General features: G+C 38.9%; 1 pseudogene across 1 annotated transcript; it reads right to left on the bottom strand.

Annotated features, from left to right (window-relative positions):
• Positions 1 to 539: 539 nt before the first annotated feature.
• On the bottom strand, positions 540 to 2,018 carry LOC108516711 (purine nucleoside phosphorylase pseudogene; annotated as a pseudogene). Its single transcript, XR_001881914.1, has one exon. The product of XR_001881914.1 is annotated as a purine nucleoside phosphorylase pseudogene (transcript).
• Between the last annotated feature and the right edge of the window lie 13,039 nt (positions 2,019 to 15,057).

Here is a 15,057-nt window from a genome sequence, read left to right as displayed (position 1 = left end):
GCAGAGTGTGAATCAACTTCACAGGTTTGCCTAGGGCTGGCAGCAATCCAATGAACAACAGAGAGGCTGAGAGCAGAGAGGCGTTTGCCACTGCCTTGTCAGAATGGAGTGAATGGAGAGTGTGGTTACGGACGTTGGAGAAGAGTAGGAGAGAAAAGGCAAACAAGAGGAAATATAATTAGGGCTTTGGTAAGGAAGCGGGAACTAAGGAAGAGGCTAATCAGTGAACTGATTCAGCTATGATCAAATAGACAGGAAATGAAACAATCAGAAGGCAAGGGAGAGAGGAAGGACTAGCCTGGTGGATGTGGCCATCAAGCGCCAGAAGTTAACTTTTCCTCACCATCTCATAACCTCTTTCCCACCTTTCATCATTTTGCCCTTCTTCATCCTTTGCTACACTCACATACTACCTCATCTCAGTTCCTAATTACTTGTCTGAGAAGCAGATAGTCACACAAGACATGTGGTCTCACATCCTTTCATGTCAATCTTGTCCTATGCCTCAGCCTCATCCCAAGTTACACAAAACATGAAACTATTTCATCTTTCTCTTTATTCTGACAACATTATGACATTAAATAAAGTCCAAGAGGTATTGGGTTAGTCCTTGTTTGGTCTCTGGTGATTTAGATAAGGCAGAACAGAGCCCCTAGGAATGTATTATCTCAAAAAGCTAGTAGCAGCTGCTGTGCAAAGTTCTAAGGCCCAAGTCAAATCCTGGGCACCTCCACAGATGTGTGGTAGGGCATGGGCTCCAGCTCTTGTATAAGAAAGAACAGAAATGAGAACAGCTTTATTTTGTAGCGCCAACGTCTTACTATGCTCACACCTGTGATCCCAGCTGTGAGAAGAGGATCTGGCACTAGAAGGTCTACTGGAAGAAAGTGGGAAAGGTGAAGGATAGAAATCTTTTCCTTTCTGCTACAACCTAAGGACAGAGGCACGTGACTCCAGCAAGGGGTCAAAGAAGGTAGCAGCTACTTGGATCTTGCGTGAGAGATGCCAGACCACTCCAGGGCAGGTCAACTGGCTTTGTCAGGGAGTGGAATGCTGGCCATAAGAATGGAGACCAACTGTTCCAATTTCTGTGCAGCTTGTTTGCCAGCTGCTAATACTTCTTCGTGGTTGGCCTTCTCCAGGCTTTCATAATCCATGATGACCTTGTTGGTGATGAGTGAGAAGCCGAAGACTTGAAGTCCACAGTGCCGTGCAAGGATAACTTCTGGTACTGTACTCATGCCAACAGCATCTGCTTCCAGCTTCTGCAGCAGACGAGATTCTGGCACAGTCTCAAAGCTGGGGCCTGCCAGCATCACATAGGTGCCTTCCTGTAGCTCACTTTGCTCCCCCATTTGTTTCCACATACTGAGAGCCCTCTGCGTCATAGTCCGGTCATAGGCATCAGACATGGCAGGGAAACGAACTCCAAACCTTTCATCATTGGGCCCTCTGAGAGGGTTCTGACCACTGAAACCAGGTAGGTTGATATGGTCACGGATCAGCATGATATCTCCAACCTCAAACTTGGGGTTCAGCCCTCCTGCTGCATTGGTGACCACCAAGGTGTCCACACCCAGAAGGTGGAAAACCCTCACTGGGAATGTCACCTTCCAGAGTGAGTACCCTTCATACATATGGAACCTGCCCTGCATTATCACACAGGCTCTGCCATTCAGGAACCCAAACAACAGTCGGCCAACATGACCTGGCACTGTACTTCGGGGAAAGTTGGGGATTTCACTGTAGTCAAAGATCTGGGCCTGAGTTAATTTATCAGTCAGACCTCCTAATCCAGAACCACAGATTATTGCAACTTGAGGTCGGTGCTTAGTGTGAGACAGAAGCCATTCTGCAGTGTTCTTATAGTCTTCATATGTGTATCCGTTCTCCATGGTCTCGCAGCACCCTCTCGATGAGCCTGCTCCGGTGTGCTCAGGTGTGCTCCGATCCGCTGCGATCCGCTCCGATCCTCTCCGCTATGCTGAACTGAGCAAGGCTGCCAGGTCTGGTCCGCACAGTTCTTGCATCATATTCTTAATACTTGTGGGTCATAGGCTACAATAGGAAAGAGCAGAGGCTCTGAGCCTGAATCCCCCCACCTGTAGTAGCTGTGCAGCAGGTTCCTCATCGGTAACATAGAGTTAATGACAGTACCTATCTCATAAGATGATTTGAAAGTTAAGTGAAAATACTTACAAAGTAATTAAAAGAGTCGCTGGCACATAGTAAAGCATTCCTTTTGTTAGATTTTATTTTTGATGTGATATTTTATTTACACAGAGTAATAAAGATTTCTGTCTCTTCCAGGCAAGTCAAATGGACAATGACTAATCATGACTGGATAGGCTGAATAATGGTTCTGCACTGAGTGTATAAAATATTAAATGTGTGCTTTGTTCTTAAATCTTTAAGTTGTGATAATGAGGTAGGCAAGCACTTATATAAAAATAGCCTAGAGAAAATGACTATAAAACCTAATATGGCAAGATTTTTCCACAAAATAGGAAACACCCTAATCCATCAAATGATCATATCTAAGTTGGGGAGAAAACTGAGAAAATATATTTTTTTCTCAAGGTTGGCAAATATCAAAACTCATGTGGCATCTTAATCATTATTTCTCTTTAATATTAAAAAAGAATTGTTAAATATTCAGAGAATCCCAGAATAAAACATAAAGTCTTCCATATCTTAAGCTCATTCCACTCAAGGCTACAACAAGGGGAAAGAATAGCATGTCTAAAAACATAAAAAAAGAAAGCTCATCTGTCAGAAATAGATCTCATTTCATACAACAGTTATTAGTGGTATGTCAACAAACAAGTATTCTCTAGACAAGTAGAACTAAGTGATAATTAATAGGAAGTTATTCCCTTATTCTTCCTTTGATTGATATAAGACTTAAGACTATGGTTAACTGAACATTTTATTTTTGCTGACAATGTCTTTCCTTAGTAAGTTGACTAAATAATCTCCTGTTCCTCCCCTAAATTACTCAAAAAAGATTTAAGTAACCATACGTATTTGACGTATTTTCTTATTTCTATTATGCTAGCATCTATACACATTTTAGACTTTTAATTACAGTTGTAATCTCTAACCTGCAACTGAGATTCTATATGTATTCCCTCCTGCCACACAGTGTAAATTCAGCCTTACAGCCTCCTGATTATCAGAGCCAATTACTCTGGCCATGATGACGATGCCTCAGCTGCTGGTTCTCAGCACAAGCAGTGTAAAGTGCCCTAGTGGTAGCTATATATTATAGTTCAATGGGACCCTGATCAGTCCCTTTGCAAAAACATGCCCTTATTGGGATTCGGCCCTCCAACCCTGAAGAACCCAGAGTTGCAGGTATATGAAGCAAATACTCTCCAGCAGATTTTTGGGAATATTAAGTGAGATCACTCCTACTTTGGCTCCCAGATCCATATATTCTTCCTATTTGTGCAATTATGCCATAGATACGTCTCTAAGTTCATGTATATACTACATCCCAAAGGATGGCATTCCATCCTTTTAAATTCTTGCCTCTTGAGCTGATTCTGCCACTCTATCTTTAGAAGTATATTTTTTCTAGATGTTGTGATATGTGATCAGTGGATCCCATGGTCATGGGTCCATTTCTATACCACCTTTGTTGTGATGTGCAACCTCCCACTTAATTTAAATCTGTGCTCTACAAGATTCTGTACATGTGGATCAGGCATTCCATTGTTTCCTACCAGGAAACTTTGTCATTCCTTTCTTTTTCTCGTCTATACTTAATGTACCCTTTTTCTCTGGCTAGTTTTAAGAGTTTCCCTTTATCACTGATGTTAAGAAATTTGATTATGCTTTGGTATAATTATCTTCATGTTTCTGTGTTTAAGGTTCATTGTGCTTCTTAGACCCATGAGTTGATAATTTTCACAAAATTTGTAAATTTTTTCTACTATTATTTTAAGTGGATTTTATGTTTTAGAGCAGTTTTAGTTTCACAGGAAAATTTAACAGAAATTAGAGTTCTCTTATACTTCCTGTCCCCAAACATGCACAGCCTTCCCCATTGTCAACATCCTCCACCAGAGCAATACATTTGTTACAATTCATTAATTTACATTAAAACATGATTATTACCCCAAATCCATAGGTTACATTAGATTCGCTCTTGACATTGCACGTCCTATGGGTTTTAACAAATGCATAATAACATATATCTAGCATTATAGTATCATACGTAACAGTTTCACTGCCCTAAAAATCTTCTGTGCTCTCTAGCCCCTGGTACCCACAGGTCTCTTCATTGTCTCTATAGTTTTCCTTTTCCAAAAGGTCATATAGTTGGAATCACAGTGTATAGCCTTTTCAGATTGGTTTCCTTCACATAGAAATATGCATTTAGGGCTTCCTCAGGTCTTTTTTGGCTTGATAGCTCATTTCTTTTTAGTACTGAATAATATTTCATTGTATAGATGTACCACAATTTATTTATTCATTTACCAACTGAATAGATAATTATTTTTTAAAATAGCTTAAATTCATTTTCTGTTCCTTCCCCTCATCTTATCTCCTTCAAGTACTCCAATAATACATATATTACACTACTTGAATTTGCTCTACAGTTTTGTTCTCTTTTTTCTCAGCTCTTATTTACTCTGAGTCTTATTTTGGATAGTTTCCATTGTTATTTCCTCAAGTTTATTAATCTTTTCATCCATGACCTAATCTGCTATTAATCCATCTAACTAATTTATGTAGTTTCTTTCATGATTGATCCCTTTTCTTTTTTATCAGGCCTGTCATGTCTGCATCTAGATCTTGCTGGGATTTAACCTTTGTTATCAGCCTGCCACCCAGGGGAGGAGATGGGGCAGCTGCTGTGGGCTGCATTTGTTGCTTTTTAGGAAGAGTATTCTGTAGCATCTTTTAGCATGGAAGATGAGCCAGCTCTTACAGGTGGAATACCTTTGAAATTTCTGAGTGTTCAGTCGTGTTTGTATAGCCAAAATTTTCAGAAGCAGACATTCAGATATCTTCTATCCTATGTTTAAGTATCCCAGGTTTTTCAACAAGGGTCCTGACTTTATACTAATAGACCTGCCTTGGTCAGATATTTAAATGGCTCAGAGTCTCAGCAACACCACTAGCTATCAAAATTTCTTTTCATTGCTCAGTTATGTCTACTCTTTGTTCTTTCACTATAAGAGATAAGGGCCTCATTGTAAGCTGCCAAACATGCCTCTTACACTTAGCCTTCAACTGCTTATCAATGGCCCTCAGTATCTTTTTATTTATCTACAACTTAGTAGTAACTAACCAACTCTTTGTAGGTATTGTTCCTTCTGTATCTTTGAAATGACTGAATCATTCTAACTGCATGGACAGTTCATTCAACTGGGATATTTTCCCAGGCCACCACTTGTAGTATCTTTAGCAACTAGTCCACAAAATTGTGTAAGACACTATTTCTGCACCAAATAGTACTCACATTGAGGTCTTCTTTGCCTGATAGGATGAGTAAGTCCTAAACCCTAAATCCCATCTTATCACCTGTTTTTTAGACCACTCCTGGTACTACATGGAAGTACAGACTTCCAAGAAGCAGACATCAGAACAGTATTAGATGTGCAAGAGGTTTATTAGGGAAAGTCATGCAAAACAAAATGGAGAAGAAGCTATAAAAGGCAGAGATAGAATTCAGACTAAGGTGCAAACCTGACATCTACAAAGGAGAAGTGGAGGAAAAAGAGTAGGTAGAAAAATTCTTAAACTACAGTTTTAAGAAAGTTTCACCAGGGCTTGATAAGATTGTCCTACAGCCAAACTCACACAATGGAGGAGTCCCCCATCTCCCAGGAATGGACCTGCATTAATTCTCCTTCTACTCTGTGCTTAGTCGCTAAGTGAGAGCAGTCCATGGGGAGCATGGCTTTTGGTGCAAATGTGTTTGTGAATCTAGGATGGCAGAAGCTGAGGGCACTAGTCAATCAAGTTTCCAACAGCAGGGAATCTGACCAGCACATGTTCATAGGCAGAGCTGCCACCACTTCCTTGCTGACTAGTCTATGTAAATGCCTCCCTCCAGAGTTCTGCAAGACACAACCCTCTAGGCATCTCTGACCCCTGAATATCTATGACACAAATTAATCTCTTTTCAACACTTCAAGTTTCATCCCTTCCTCAATTTCACTGGGATCTCGCTTCCTACGGTAGAGAGAAAATAGGCACAATAAGAAAAGAACTTCCACATGCTATCACCATGTGTATACATCTTTTTCTTGCTATTAGGGGAAGAACAGGATTTTATACAACAAAGGCCAACTCCTTCTCTTGCCTACTCAAGGTCAAAGTCTCTCTCTCTCTCTCTCTCTCTCCTTGTCCCCCTTGCATCATCAATCCCCCCCCACACTAGATCTAGATCACTTCCATCATATACAAATATGCTGTTGTTAATCTTCAAAAAAGTTTACTCCTTTTCCCTTCCAGGAAAAAATCAATATATCTGTTTCCCTATACTTTTTTCCACTTCCTATCCTTATATTCTCTCTTGAACCAATCAGACTACTATTACCACAATTCTTTCAAGACAGCTTTTCACATGACGTATTAGTTTTCTAGGGCTGCCTTATAAAGTACCACAGACTGGGTAGCTCAAAAACAGAAACTGATTTTCTCATCACCCTGGAGGCTAAAAAAGTCCAAAATCAACACATTAACAGGATAGGTTTCTTCTAAGGCCTCTCTCCTAGGCTTACAGATGGCCATCTTTTTTGATGGGTTTCTCAAATATGGGTGCATGTTTGTGTTCCAATTTCCTCTTTTTGTAAGGATACTAGTCATATTGGATTAGGGGCCACCCTAATGAACCTATTTTAAGTTAGTTACCTCTTCAAAGACTGCATATACAATGCAGTTATATTCTGAGGTACTGGGTGGTTAGAGCCTCAGCACATGAATTTTGGGAAACCCTAATTCAGTCCATAACACATGGTTACCAATAACTTTCATGTTGCTAAAATCCAATGGTCAGTTCTCAGGGGTCACCTTACTTCATCAATCAACTACATTTCATATAACTGACAACTCAGACCCCTGTGACACACTCTTTTTTCCTGCCTTACTGGGCATGCCTTATTGGTCTCCTTTGTTGGTTCTTCATCAGCTTGATCACTAAAGATTGAAGTATGCAGGCCGGGCGCGGTGGCTCAAGCCTGTAATCCCAGCACTTTGGGAGGCCGAGACGGGCGGATCACGAGGTCAGGAGATCAAGACCATCCTGGCGAACACGGTGAAACCCCGTCTCTACTAAAAAATACAAAAAACTAGCCGGGCGAGGTGGCGGGCGCCTGTAGTCCCAGCTACTCGGGAGGCTGAGCCAGGAGAATGGCGTGAACCTGGGAGGCGGAGCTTGCAGTGAGCTGAGAACCGGCCACTGCACTCCAGCCTGGGCGACAGAGCGAGACTCCATCTCAAAAAATAAATAAATAAAAATAAAAAGATTGAAGTATGCATGGGCTCAGTTCTCAGAATGCTTATTTATCTACAGTCATTCACTAGGTGATACCATGCAATCCCACAATTTTAAAGAACATCAAGATGTGCAGAGAAGTCCCAAATTTATATCTTCAACCCAAATCTTATCCTTGAACTCTGGATCTATATACTCAACTGCCCACTCATTATTTCCAAAATAATATCTAAAATAGGTATCTCTAATTTAATATCCACAAACTCCTTCTCCTTTCCCTTCCCCAGAACCCAGAAGAGAGCCAGAATCATGATATTAATCAGATGCTTGATAAATATTTGCTGAATGAATAAATGAACACAATTATAACTCACATAGATTTCTCTTTCCGAAATTATCAGACTTGTGAAGTATATTAAGACCAGCTAAATGGTGCTTGCTTCCTTTCCTAGTTTGTGAAATTGAAATAGCAAGAAGAAACAGGACGCTCTTTGTTCCCAGTGACATTACCTATATGGATCCCATTGTTATATTTAGAATTTGTCTTTTATTTAAGAATAACTTTTTGAAAATTGTGCCTCATGTTTGCATTTTAGAATTTTCTCATTGTTTTCACGAAAAGGCTTATATGGGTATGTTCTAATTCTTTCTAAACGTATTGACAAGCTTCTACCTAATGCACATTCCCTTGTCAAATTGTTGGAGTGTTTTTTTGTGGGTTTTTTTCTTTTTTTGGAGGGGAGTGTTGATTGTTTTTTATTATTGGCTTAAGTTATGTCATGGGTGGGGTGACTTGACTTAAAAACATTGGGTTAGACGAGACATTCACCTGATAATTTTCAGCCTTCGAATTTTTCAGAAAAGAAGTGACACATATTTATCAGGTATGTTTTGATTAAAGGCAGTTTACACTATTATACCCTCTTTTCCTGCTGTGAAATTATTAGCAGCTTCTATTCTTCTGCTCTTTGTGTGTTTGGGTACTAAGGTTTGAGGAGTGGGGGATGGGTCTAGCAGGAAAATGGCAGGTGCATGGCATTTTTACGCTAGAGAAATGATCGTTTTCAAACTCCATTTTTCCAGAAGCATCATCCCAGCACAGCCTTCTTTGCCTCTGCAAAGAGGTTGAGGCAGCCTGTGAATGACTCTGAATAACTAGGGTGGCATAAAGGCGAGGAGGCTTGGGGACTCTTGTCCTTTCTCTTTTTAATTTCTTACTCTTTCCCTTTTATTCATTTTTTTTTTTCTCTCCTTCTTGCTATTCTCACTTCCCCATTCCTTTTTACCCATGCATATCTTTTGGGTCACACTGGGGTATCCAATGCATCCAAGGTATCCGTGAGGGCTGGCATCCAGGGTTGATGAGACATCAACCTGTAATTGAGGAGGAGCCCGAAGATGACCAGGGGAAGATTTCTCACCGCTCCTCAGCAGCCCAGCTCCCTCTCATTCCTCTTTACCATGTATTATTAGGTAGGGATTGATTCAAAAGCCTCTCTCTAAGGCAGTTGAGTTCTGAGAATGTCATATTTCCTCAAAATAAGAACAAGGATATTTTCACAGTGGGGAATCATTTTTTAAAAAATAACTCACTTCAGCCAGGCATGGTAGCTCATACCTGTAATCCCAGCACTTTGGGAGGCCAAGGCAGGCAGATCACTTGAGGTCAGGAGTTGGAGACCAGCCTGGACAACATAATAAAACCCCGTCTCTACTAAAAATACAAAAAAATTGCTGGGCGCATGCCTGTAATCCCAGCTTGATGGGAGTCTGAGGCAGGAGAATCGCTTGAACCTGGTAGTTGGAGGCTGCTGTGAGCTGAGATGATGAGACAGCATTCCAGCCTGGGCAACCGAGCCAGACTCCTGAAAAAAACAAAACAAGCAAACAAAAACAAACAAACAAACAAAAAAAAACCTCACTTCACTTCTTTTATGTTTGGGTCCCTTTTGTCTTCCACTGGAGACAGACAAATCTATTTATAACAAGAACCTCCTGAGGAATAGCCTGAATGTGCAAGAACTGAGTCATCTCAAGTCTAGAAGGAACTAAATGGTGTGTTTATATCCATGATTCTCAAACTTTATCAAGCATAAAAATCACCTGGAAGGTTGTTAAAATTCAGATTGTTGGGTCCAATTCCCAGAACTTCTAATTCAGTACGTCTGAGATAGGACCCAGGAATTCGCACTTCTATCCATTTTTTAGGTGATACTAATGCTGTTAATCCACGGAAAGCACTGCTTTAGGCCTTAAACGAGAGAGATGTTTCTGAGGTTATCATTCTGCCCTAACCTCTCTCAGCCTCACAGATTTGTAGTATATCCCTGGAGAGAGAGGCAAAGTAAGTAAAACCTCTCTGAAGCTTGGGAGTGTGTGCTGAGCATTGGTAACCCTCTAACAGAATATAACCAGGAGAGGGAGGAGAGTTATTCTTTGCCACCTTCCTACAGATCACCAAAAGCTCTGCACTTTAAGTGTTCAAAGGTTCCAGACAATCATGGATAGTGCTTGGTAAGAATGATAAAAGCAGGGGTAATGCCCATTGGGGTTACATACATCACCTGAATCTTAGATGCTTAGTTGGCAGTGGTGGTGGTTTTCAGCTCCTTTTGGTCAGAATTTACCTAAGGCCTGTGGATGGCTTCATTTAGTATTAAGTTACAGTTCTTGTATTTTCTATAATTTGCAATCTGCCATTTGACTAGGTACCTGCTCCCAGGGTTTCAGTAATGCGTACATTCAATAAATTGGAGACTAAATAAATTAGTGCCATGATGCTTATTTAAAGAATGAGATAAAAGGCAAAGTAAAAAATGACTTGCTTCAGGCCACACAGGTTGGTGGTAAAATCAGAAATAGAAGAAAGGATGTTCTTTAACCTCATACTTGGACAACCTTGCCTTTTAGTTACTATTAGATATTCTTATAAAATGCAGATCATTTGGGAGCCATTGCCACAGGAAAAAAAATATCAATTCTGATTGTTATAGACTGTTAGTAACACAGGAAAAAAAAATGTGTTTGGCTAATTGGAAAACATCTGAATCTACTGTTTTGTTTTATAAATCTGTGATTGCTCTAACAAGGGTCAAAAGCACAAAACTGCATGACAGGCCTGTGGGGTAAGGAGTTCCAATTTTCAGGAAGGGAGAGTAAAAAGGGGAAGGCGGATAAACAAAATGTGCTGTTCCTTCTGAGGTGAGGAATGAAATAGTTTTCCCACAGTCTTGAAGGATGGTTGCAATCTTCTTCCACAGAACAGAAATATGTACTGGGAAAAATGAGTCTGAGTCACAGGCTGAAAAGAAGCTTCTCATACTATATGTAGAAGCAAGAGTAGATTTAATTACCTCTAAAGCTGAATTATCTCTGGATTTATGTAACATGGGGTGGCTAAAAGAGAAATACAGAGTGTAAATTTTCATAGGATCTTTAGAGAAGGCTTTGTTTAGAAGCCATGGTCCTTCATTTGCATAATGTGCAGGCTCTAATGCTTTTAGATAATTAAAGCACACATGGAGTTCGTGAATGCTTTGAAAAGATTGAAGTACAGTATAGAGCATTAAACATTTCATTTGAAGTCACAGAAAAAGTGTAGCTTTTCTAGAATAATTAAGATGCAATTTGGGGATGACATCAGAAGATTCTGATGTATCTCCAAAAAATTGGAGTGAGATTTACATTGCATGTATGAACTTAGGGATAAAATTGTATTTAAAGAGGGTCATCTTCATAGTATGGATCAACAACAACAACAAAACATTTTCCAGAGAATTTGACACCCCTGTATTTCTTCCAACTGCTGAAGTTACGAAATTAAGAACTCACTCTTCCCTACAGATTATTTTCAAGGTAAAAGTATATGTAGCAGGGTTTTTTTTTATTTTCAACACCCATGCAGGATATTTTTTTCCACAAAGGTAGCTCTAAAGCAGTGGATCTGAAACTGAGCCACCCTTTAGAATCAAGTAGAGAGAAAAAGGAACACTTATACACTGTTGGTGGGAGTATAAATTAGTTCAGCCATTATGGAAGACAGTGTGGTGATTACGCAAAGACCTAAGACAGAAATACCATTTGACCCAGCAATCCTATTACTGGGCATATTCCCAAAGGAATATAAATAATTCTATTATGAAGACAGATGTACATGTGTATTCACTGTAGCAGTATTCACAATAGCAAAGACATGGAATCTAAGTTCATCAGTGATAGACTGGATAAAGAAAATGTGATACATATACATCATGTAATACTATGCATCCATAAAAAAGAACAAGATCGTGTCCTTTGCAGGGACATGGATGGAGCTAGAGGCCATTATCGTTAGCAAACTAACACAGGAACAGAAAACTAAATACCATATGTTCTCATTTATATGTGGGAGCTAAATGATGAGAATATATGAACACATATAGGGGAACAAGGAAACAACACACACAGATCTTTCAGAGAGTGGAGGGTGAGAGTAGAAAGAGGATAAGAAAAAATAACTAATGGGTACTAGGTTTAATACCTGGGTGATGAATAATCTGTACTACAAACCCCATGACAGAAGTTTACCTATGTAACAAACCTGCAATTGTACCCTTGAACTTAGAATAAAAGTTTAAAAAAAGAAAAATTTAAAAAAATAATCAGGTGAGGTGATTTTAAAAATCCTGATACCTACTCATACCCCAGACAAATCAGAATATAGAGATTGGACCCATGCCTCAGTTATTGCTTTTGAAACTTCCCAGTTGACTTCTAAGTGCAACTCTGACACTTACAGGCCTTTCTGGTGAAACTCAAGTATACAATAAATAGTTCCTAAATGACCTATCTTTTTGTATAACCCAATATATCTCAGTAGTCTCAGTCTCTTCTGTCTATTGTCTTTTCCCTTGTGTATAAACTCATTATTTTCCTAGTTAATAAGTATAGATGCCTTTACATTACAAGTAGAGTAATACCAGTGTTTGGTTATCTGGCTCTTATAGTTGCTGTGTGTATTACTTTCCTATTGCCACTATAACAAATTACCACCGACTTAATGGCTGAAAACAATATAAATGTATTATTTTACAGTTTACATCTGCAAAGTCCCACTTGTCATATATGCTAATGTATTCACAGGTTTGGGGGATTAGGATATAAACATTTAGAGGAACCATTATTTTGTCTACATAACAATATAAGGAAACTAACATCTAATGCGGGCAAGACCAGAAAGAATGAATTCAGGTTGTGTTGACTTGTCACATCCATTTTACCAGTCTCATTGGTCAAAACACTGCTTACCAATATACATTTCACAGCAGATCATGAGAATGACTCTTATCATTAATGTTCATGATTATATATGATGTAGAAGAACTTACAATCACCATTTGCCTTATTTAGTTTTAATGTATTGTTTTCAGGTGAAATGCCCCAGGACATAAGTTTCTCTCCAAAAAGTAGCCAATTTGGGCACACTTATATTTTGGCATCTTTGCCAATTCCAGTTATTTGAATGAATTAGGAATATAATAACAGATAATAACAGTGTGTATTTCTCTACTATGTTAGGAAGCTTTTTATATGATTTTATAGGCCCTTGCACTTGTAATATAGTAGAAAATAGAGTTGTCTAGTCTATTCTCCTTGTACTCATCACTCATTCAACAGATATTCTCTAAGTACCTACTCCGTGCTACCGTGTCCTAGTTGCTGAATCAAGGGACCTTTGAACACCCATTTTATGTAGCATTTCACCTTCAAACCAAAAATTAAACCTGATTGTCAGTGTTCCCACTAAAAGCCATTGGTCTCTTATCATTGATTGACCTAAGTAAATATTTTAATTTCTATATAAGTAATACATAATTTATAATTATATATTATAATTATATAATTTCTATATAAGTAATAAAGGTAAATTTATATAGCTAACAATTAAATGTAAGAATATGTGTGTGCACATGCACACACATCTTGTTTTGTTTTGTTTTTCACTGATCTCAAGGGGTTTTTCTGCCCTCATATACCTAAAAGGACTATATGGACTTAAATATGGGGATAATATCTCATCTTCTCCTGTGAAGTCACAGTTCTCTGTATTGGGCCTTATTTTCCCTAGTGCAATCATTCAGGGATGCCTTTGGGTTACCATGTTAATATAGAGTCTGGGGGCTAAATACTGTATAACATTAGGAATTTAAAGATTGTTGAAGAAATGAGTGGAATTTCCAACCTAGGCTTTTTTCTAAGATATTCTCCACTTCCGAATCAGTACTCCTCCCTTAGGAATCTCATGCCTACCCATGAGGAAGCAGCATTTTCAGGAAAATAGGCCACTCATTTCAACCCCTGCTCCCAGGTTCTGAGCTCCTGAAAGGAAGGAAAGTTGAAATAGTGGGTCCACTGACCTTATTGCTTACGGATATGAAAGTGTTTATCACTCCAGTTTATCACTAATTTCTCTACCAAGTCCCTGGACTTTCTGAATCTGGGGGGATTCAGAAAGAAATAATAAGCAATAATCATTACTTATTATAAATAACAAGCAATTTTATAATTACTTATTAAAATAATAAGTATTTGAAGTAGTAAGTAGCTCTTTCTGGAGATAAATAATAAGTATTTGAAATAATACTTATTTCAAAGTATTATTGAAATAAGTATTTGAAATATACAAATAAGCATTTGAAATACACAAAATAAGCATTTGAAGTGATGGATACTTTAATTAGTTTTATTTGATCATCTCACAAAGTAAATATGTATTAAAACACCCCATTGTACCTCACAGATATATACAATTATTTTAATCAATTAAAATAAAATGGGACATGACAAAAATCTTAGACTAAGTTCATCTAGCTTTGTCTGAAATACCCCAAAAATCCAAACCAATGCCTCTCTCATCCTGTAACGTTGTCTCAGCACGTCTGTTCATGTTTTGTGACTGTGGAATAGAATTCTAAGAAACATTCTGGCATGGTTCAGCTTGGCTTCCACTCCTTTGCATGAGTTTGTCAGAAATCAGAAATGCTTAATGCTGCACTTTGGGTCATCCATCCTAGGATAATTTAATCCCGGATATTGTTGGTTATCCTTGTAAAGAAACCAAAAATATAGCTCAATCATCATGTGAGCCTTTGAGATCCAGGTAAAGTTTGACTGAAATCCCAATTCTAGACTTGGGGCAGTCTGAGCTTTTCCAACAAGACCCGCACCTCACTTTCTCAGCTTTTCAAGACTGTACTCCTGAGTCCACAGGCATTTCTCAATCACTTCTCTCATCAGAACCAGATTCAGAGTCCCTTCCCTATGCAACTCAAAAGCACTCATATTTGTGTTAGGCTCTTTCCTGTAAGTTTCTTGAGTTGAGCAGAAGAATCACATGACATAAGGCACATTTCTATTTCTTGCTGGCAAAACTTTCTCTGGCCTCTCTGCTCAGTACCTGGTGATGTCCTCCCGCCACCTAGTGCAGGTGGATAAATTGTGGTCCTGTTCCTTGCTCTGGCTGCTTCACTTCCTGGGAATAACCAGACACATTGATCTGCTTTCCCCCACATAAGTTAGAATGCTGGTGAATAAATTTCTCTTTATACTATTTTCAATTTATATTT

Source organism: Rhinopithecus bieti, unplaced genomic scaffold (assembly GCF_001698545.2).
Source record: "Rhinopithecus bieti isolate Rb0 unplaced genomic scaffold, ASM169854v2 scaffold_36410, whole genome shotgun sequence".
Lineage (NCBI taxonomy): Eukaryota > Metazoa > Chordata > Mammalia > Primates > Cercopithecidae > Rhinopithecus > Rhinopithecus bieti.
This window is presented reverse-complemented; position numbering and strand designations above follow the sequence as displayed.